Below are 7,198 nucleotides of genomic sequence, written 5' to 3' on the forward strand. Positions count from 1 at the left end.
GTATATGTTTTACGGGAATATATTAGTATATTCTTATTTCTGAAATCTAATGGGAACTATATATTGATAAATATATATATATATATATATATATATATATGAGCGTATGGACTATATATTAATAAAAACATATCTCACTATATGTTTTTATACTGGAATATGTTAGTATATGTTTATTTGTGAAATGTATTTTCATTTTTTTAATATCGTCAATACTAAAACAAACAAAAAAAATTATAATATACTATAATTAATCATACTTCAATTTTTTCCGTTGTTTTTGAATGTATCAATAAAAAACCCGTTGGAGTGTACAATTGTAACACGGGACCGATTTTAGTAACTATAACGAGTGATCAGTTTTAATTAGTATTTTTAATCTTTCAAAAAATAATAATATTTTTTTCAATATCTTTGTTTAAACACCGCGACTGCCTAAGTTTTATTAATATATTAATAAAGTATATGTGGTGTATGGACTATAAATTAATAAAGATATATATGAGTATATGTTTGTTTTACGGGAATATATTAGTATATTCTTATTTATGAAATCTAATGAGAACTATATATATTGATAAAATATATATGAGTGTATGGACTATATATTAACAAAAATATATCTCACTGTATTTTTTTACGGGAATATGTTAGCATATGATTATTTATGAAATATATTTTACGATAACAATATTATATAATACATTAATTATGATTTTTCACGGGATGCTTATTAGTATTTTTCACACTAAAACATATTAGTAAATAAAAACTATGATTATTTTTATTTATTAGCTTTTTTAATATCGTCAATACTAAAATTTAATATATATTTGTTCATATTAAAATTTAATTATGTTACAATTTTTCATTACTACCGATCAATATATACATTATTATGCTTTAAATACTGTACATATTTTCACCATGGACCAAAAAAAAATCACTATGTCAATCGCAGCCGAGACGCGACACGCGGCAGAGCCGCGGCCATATAGCGCGGCGAAGCCACGCTACCCGTGTGCTGTAGCGCGGGTATCTCGACTAGTCATCAAATAATGAAAAGTTCATAAAAAACGATTGAATTCTTATTATATTAGTAAGTTTTTACGCTACCCCTTTAGAAAATGTACTAAAACGACAAAGACAACACATCAATGTATTTAAAAGACATTTAGTGATTATTCTAATTTTACATAGGGTTTTGAACAACTCTTTAAGTGCTAAAAATATTTCATTAATTTGAGCACACAATGCGCTTAATACACTATAAAATGAGCAAACTATATTATATTTGTTAAATATAAAGGCAGAAAAATATGGCTAAAACACTCAAGTTTGTTTATTCTATAATTATATTTCTTTCTCCATTTCTTGTTGTAACGAACGTTGACGGTGGTAAGCTATTTTTCAATCCTTTCCGGATTTTCTTTAGTTTTTTTTTCTTCGTACACAATCATTTCATTTTATAACATTATTATGTTGTCTTTAATTATTATAGAGCTTATTAAATGTATAACGGATGCTGATTGTCCAACAAGTTTGAATCGCAAGTGGTTGTGTATTAACAACATCTGTAGAAAGATGTGTGTGACCAATGTATGAGTGCCATAACCAAGAGAGTACACTTACTCCATGAATGAAAGAATGGGTTCTTACTTTGGAAGAAAATCTATGCATATATCTTACGCTGATATCTTCTATAATTATCATTTTATTATTTTGTTGGCACCTAATAATTATATGTTTTTTTTATTTTTATTTTTTCTATTTCACGAACCTTGAAATAGGTCTTGTACTCTAAGATGTTGGTAAAATATGGCACACTAAAGAATATTATAACTAGATTGTTTTCTTCTCTTTTAATTTTGGATGTATCGTCATTGCCACTAACTTAGGCATATCGCATTTATTTTCAAAACCACTGCCTATTATAATATTTTAAATAATTAATTCAAACAAAACTATTTTACTTCAAACTCTATAACACTACTAAAAAAATGAGATCAAAGACATATCAATTTCGTGTCTAAAATTGATCAATTCTATCTTCAGCCATATTAGAGACGGAATCAAAGGTCCTTGTGAGCTTAGCTCAGTCGGTATGGACAATGCATAAAATGTTGTAAAATATTGACATAAAATTATATCCAAATAATAATCAACATATAAAAATAAGAAATAATTAAATATTAAAGAGAATAAACAAAAGAGATATAAGTAAACTTATCTGTGCTATATATAATTGTATGACTTGGCCATCGACACAGTTCCATCAATATCTCCACCGACAATTCATATGAAACCCACACAATAGTAAACCAATATATAACCTGAGGCGTGCTGATCGCACTGTCCTTAAGGATTTATCCGCCTCATAAGCGCAAATCCCCCAGGATTCAACATGCTCTTCTTGGTTTGAAACCAAGTATACAGAACTATCAAGAAGAAATATTTTTAGGAGGATGTAACCCAGAATTATATGTCAGACTCATGAAAATCTATTTATGTATAGCTTGAAGCATAAAAAGTAAAGAGGGATATTTGTTTAGATTGTGCATGAGTTTGTAAAAACAAAAGAAAAAAATAGTTTTCCTGATCTTAAAAGTAAAAGAACGTAAACTCCATATATGTACATTGGCAGTTAGCTTTTTGAGCATAAATAGGCACAATCTTCTCAAATACAATAGTAACTCATAGTCAAAGTATAACTGCTTTCTTAACATTGTTTCCGTTGCAAAATAAACACTAGTGCAGAAAACACTTTTTAAATCGGGTGAATTTGACTTTTTAAATCGGGTTAAGATCCGACTTATAGGTAGCCGATTTAAAAAGTGTCTTTGATTTTAAGTCGGCCTCCTTTACCCGATTTAAAATCGTATAATTTAAATCGGTTGAACCCATTTAAAATCTTCTAATTTAAATCGGTTGAACCCATCTAAAATCTTTTAATTTAAATCGGATGAACCCACTTAAAAAGTCTCAAAAGGGATAAAAAAAATCAGTATCATGCATTACTAAATTGAGCAAGCTCATCCAAAATCAGTATCCATCTTGTATTGCATCTACAACGTTTGTACATACACATAATTAAGACAAGAAATTCTCAAATCTCAAATTCATTAGTTTTGCACAAAATATTGAAAACCGTCCAATTGTCAAAATTCTAATTTCAATCTAATCATTTCATTCATTACATATCAATTCACAACTAGAAGAAATCAATTCACTAGCTTTAGGACCTAGAATTTGTTATCAACAACCTTCAATTTTTCCTCCTTGCCAATAACCTCGCTATTGCCCAAAGCATCAACAGAACCAATTGTAATAATCATTACCTGAACCTGTACAAAAAGAAAACATGTTTTAGATTCTACTTATATTTTGTGAGTAGAACAATTGTTGCGCCTAATCTATAAATTCAGTTCATCTGTCGCCATTCTCGCACACTTGTCAGCCACTACTGCTAAAAAAGAGTTACAACACGCTTGTTGCGTCTAATCTATAAATTCAGTTCATTACAATACCAACACCAGAAACTCCAATTGCAGGAGTTACAACATACTTGGTAAATTCCGCCCTATAAAAGAGTGTTTCATTACCAAATAGTTATGAAGAACTCATGCATACATCAGACAACACTGACACCTAGACGATAACAATAATTTGAAAAAAATGAAAGTAATTGAATGTAACCACATGCGAAGTGTACATACTAGACACACATTCAATATGAAATGTTTGTGGTACATAGCAGAATCGTACAAACTAGACAAAAATAAATGGCACCAGCAGAACTCAGAGAACCATTATTACTATTAATAATAGATTGTTCAGACAAATGCTTTTATGGTTCATAAGAAATTACCATACAAATGCTGCTTGTAGACCTGAATATGCAATAAGAGGGATGATCAACAACATATTTGCATCAGAGAATGAACTCTTGAGTGATCTACATAGAGACTTCAGGGACGATGATTCATGCCACGCATCGAGAACAAGATCTCATGAAACGCTGCAGAACGAGAGGCTAGTTCAACTTCAACAGCATATATTTGGAAGAAAAAGAGAGTTTTCACAGCATTCGTACCATTTACAGATGCCTCTAAAAATCTCTAGTGTCATACAGTTAACCTGTAACAAACTCCAAAATAAGTAGTATATCAAGCCTCGTGAAAACGAAGACATCAGTGCCGTTAAATAGCGACTAGTGCTATCTAGTGCAAAATGTTGTCAAATAGTATCTGTAGCAGCACTACATAATTACACCACTCTTGTGTAGTGGAATTTGTAGAAACCGCTGTTTTTTGCAATTTACAACACAGGGAATACATGAACCAGTTTTGCATTGAAATATGAATTGAAATAGTAGAGTTTAAAACTTCTCCATGAGAATCTAAAAGGGCAAAATGGTGGAACGATTTTCTTAATCTTGTATTATGAACGATTGATATCATGAAGCATGAGAAGTGATATGTTTTATCTTATTTAGAATTGAAGGATATGGAAGACATAACAATTAAGAGAAGAGTTGGTAGATGAAGGATATGTCGCACACCCTCATATTGTGCTTCATCGCTCGATGCTTGGCTGATTTTTCATCAATTTCTGACTCATGAACATAGTTGTAGATGAAGGCTCTAAATGCAAGTGATAGGAAAAAGTATTATATATAATCTAAACCCTCTTAGTCTAGCAACTGTTAAATCAGATGAATAATCGTAACATCAAATATATAAAGAGACTAGAGCATTCGACAATGAGTAAAACTCAAATATAATATATTCAAATAGATAAATACAGAAACAAAAGTATCATATCAATCACATAAGAGAAATTGACAAAAAAAACTTGATGATCTTGATTTAAATGTAGTTATCATCTTAGTTTTGGTACTGTAAATATTAGCAGCACAATATTTCAATAAGAAAAATACTAAAAACTATTAAAACATATCATATAAACCCACACGAAGAGGTTGCCACAAGTGCAGTTCTGCCTACTTTAAATTTATGTAGTTTTAAAAATGAAAGTATGCACATCGAATCTAGTCTATCAAAAGGCAGAAGACAAATAATAAGTCAGTCACCTTCATTAGCTCTTCAAGCAGGCAAGGTGCTGTCTCGAAAATCCGTCTGAAATCACTTGCTAAAGATGGAGACAGGGCTGCAAATGCGCGAGTCAAACGAGCTCGATCTAACAGCTCCGTCTAAAAAAAAATAGCATTAAGCAAGCAGGCAAGGTGCTGTCTCGAAAATCCGTCTGAAATCACTTGCTAAAGATGGAGACAGGGCTGCAAATGCGCGAGTCAAACGAGCTTGATCTAACAGCTCCGTCTAAAATAAAATAGCATTAAGGGTGAGAATAAAAAGGATTATTTGAAATCAAAATAGAATATATGTATTTATGAAAAAAGAAAAGGAAAAAAATAATACATTATTTGGCATAGAAATCCATACAAAAAGATACCTCTACTAATACAGGATGCTCTTCCAAAACTTGGTCCGCTCTTGCTTAATGTTCTTGAGGTCAAGATTCACACATCAACAATCCAAGGCAAAGGTATCCCACAAGATGCCCCATCAAAATTCAGATGGATTTGAGGGAGAGCTATATCCATTTGAAATCCCTGCAATAAAATATTCTGCATACTCCATTAAGCATGTAAACTACCATAAATTGTGATGCATAAGGGAAAGTGAAGGAGAAATAGGGAATTCTAGAGAATTAGAGTTGAGATAGACTTGTATATTTTATTTAGATTGGTACAAGAGTACAATGGTGTATTTAATTATAGTACAACTAGCTAATACAATTTATATTTTACGGATATATCTCAAGTTGTACAACTAGCTAAACAAAATGAATGCAATACAACACTAATGAGTTCCACCAAACTAATGAACAAACATGAAGATCAATCAATATTATAAAGAAAACAATAATTCCCAAGATTAGCTATAAAAGTCTATCCATGGTAAATGCAAAGTAAAACAAAGCCATCAGTCTCAATCCCAAAGTTTAATGCAATGTGATTTTTATTCTCCTCTTTCATTTCGAAGATAACAAACAAGGGTATACTAACACTACTTGTGGAGTTGTAGTAGACTATACTCATTAATTCATTCATTCATAGCAGCAACCAAGGGTATACTAATGCTATTTGAAACATAATACTTTCGATTCTCAAACTTTTAAGACGAGAGAGGAAACAACTAGCCACCAGAAACCATTAAAATCAATATTTTTTTCAACAATTTCAGAATTAATTTGATGACTAACATGAACCCCTTAAAATCAACATTATTTTTCAACAATTTCCTCAATTTCAGCATGAAAAACATTACTTTAAACAAAAATATGAACACACAATTTAGAAAATATACAAAACTGGAAGTTAACAAAGAATTTCAAGACATTAGCATTTAAAATCGAAAATCACATGCAACAAAAGAAAGATGAACACGGAAGGAGAAAGAGTGCACCTGTGAGTCGTTCAATCGTAACGCTGCGACGTGATAGAAAGGGATTAAACAGTTGGTTTGTGTGACGGTGAGGGATTTGCAGAGAATAGAGGGTTTCAGTGAGGGTGAGGGATTTGGTGAGGTTTCGCAGCAACCTTGAGTTGATGAGTGGGTTTCGCGACGGCGGTGGGTGGATGTGGGAGTTTCACGACGGCGGTGGGTTTGAGGGTTAATAAGAGGGTCGATTGATGATAGTTGGTTGAGATTTGGATTTCGCAAGGAAAGGGGTGAGGCAAAGGTGAGAAATTAGGTTTGGGGATCTGATGAATTTGGGTCTTCGATTCAATATTATGTTAAAGTTTTATTTTAACTGTAATATAAAATTGTTTTTAAATGGGGTTACACGATTTAATATTTATTGTTGCCAAAATTCTTTCTTGGTATGGGTTTTTAAGTCAAGTAGATTGCAACCCATTTAAAAACTCTGAGCTAATAAGTGCTTTTTGCACTAGTGAAATACCATGTGCCCAATTTATTGTTTCAAATGAGAGTAGACTTAATCCACTCAAAATGATGTGGCTAAACAAATTAGACCAGGTCAAATATTATAATTAATAATATGATAATAATTTTTTTTATTAAAATATTTTTCTATATTTCTCAATTAAAAATATGGGACACAAAATATTTGAAACTTTTGAAATATACTCAAAATTTACAACAAAAATATG

At 31.1% G+C, this 7,198-nt stretch overlaps 2 long non-coding RNA genes across 5 annotated transcripts; one reads left to right on the top strand and one right to left on the bottom strand.

Moving 5' to 3' along the window:
* Positions 1-1,194: 1,194 nt before the first annotated feature.
* LOC146930632 (uncharacterized) lies at positions 1,195-1,866 on the top strand. The gene is made up of 2 exons (XR_015006433.1): positions 1,195-1,398; positions 1,502-1,866. It is a non-coding gene; the product is annotated as an uncharacterized LOC146930632 (long non-coding RNA).
* A 1,169-nt stretch (positions 1,867-3,035) lies between these two features.
* On the bottom strand, positions 3,036-6,789 carry LOC146930633 (uncharacterized). Of its 4 annotated transcripts, XR_015006430.1 has the most exons (6): positions 6,489-6,789; positions 5,473-5,632; positions 5,093-5,339; positions 4,094-4,137; positions 3,869-4,018; positions 3,036-3,344 (listed from the first exon to the last, which is right to left on the bottom strand). It is a non-coding gene; the product is annotated as an uncharacterized LOC146930633 (long non-coding RNA). The 4 variants fall into 4 exon arrangements; XR_015006432.1 differs by lacking the exon at positions 4,094-4,137; XR_015006429.1 differs by having other exon boundaries at positions 3,869-4,137.
* Positions 6,790-7,198: the final 409 nt, after the last annotated feature.

The sequence above is a fragment of the Medicago sativa genome, chromosome 4, assembly GCF_051527215.1.
Source record: "Medicago sativa cultivar Bolivia chromosome 4, Bolivia_mono, whole genome shotgun sequence".
Lineage (NCBI taxonomy): Eukaryota > Viridiplantae > Streptophyta > Magnoliopsida > Fabales > Fabaceae > Medicago > Medicago sativa.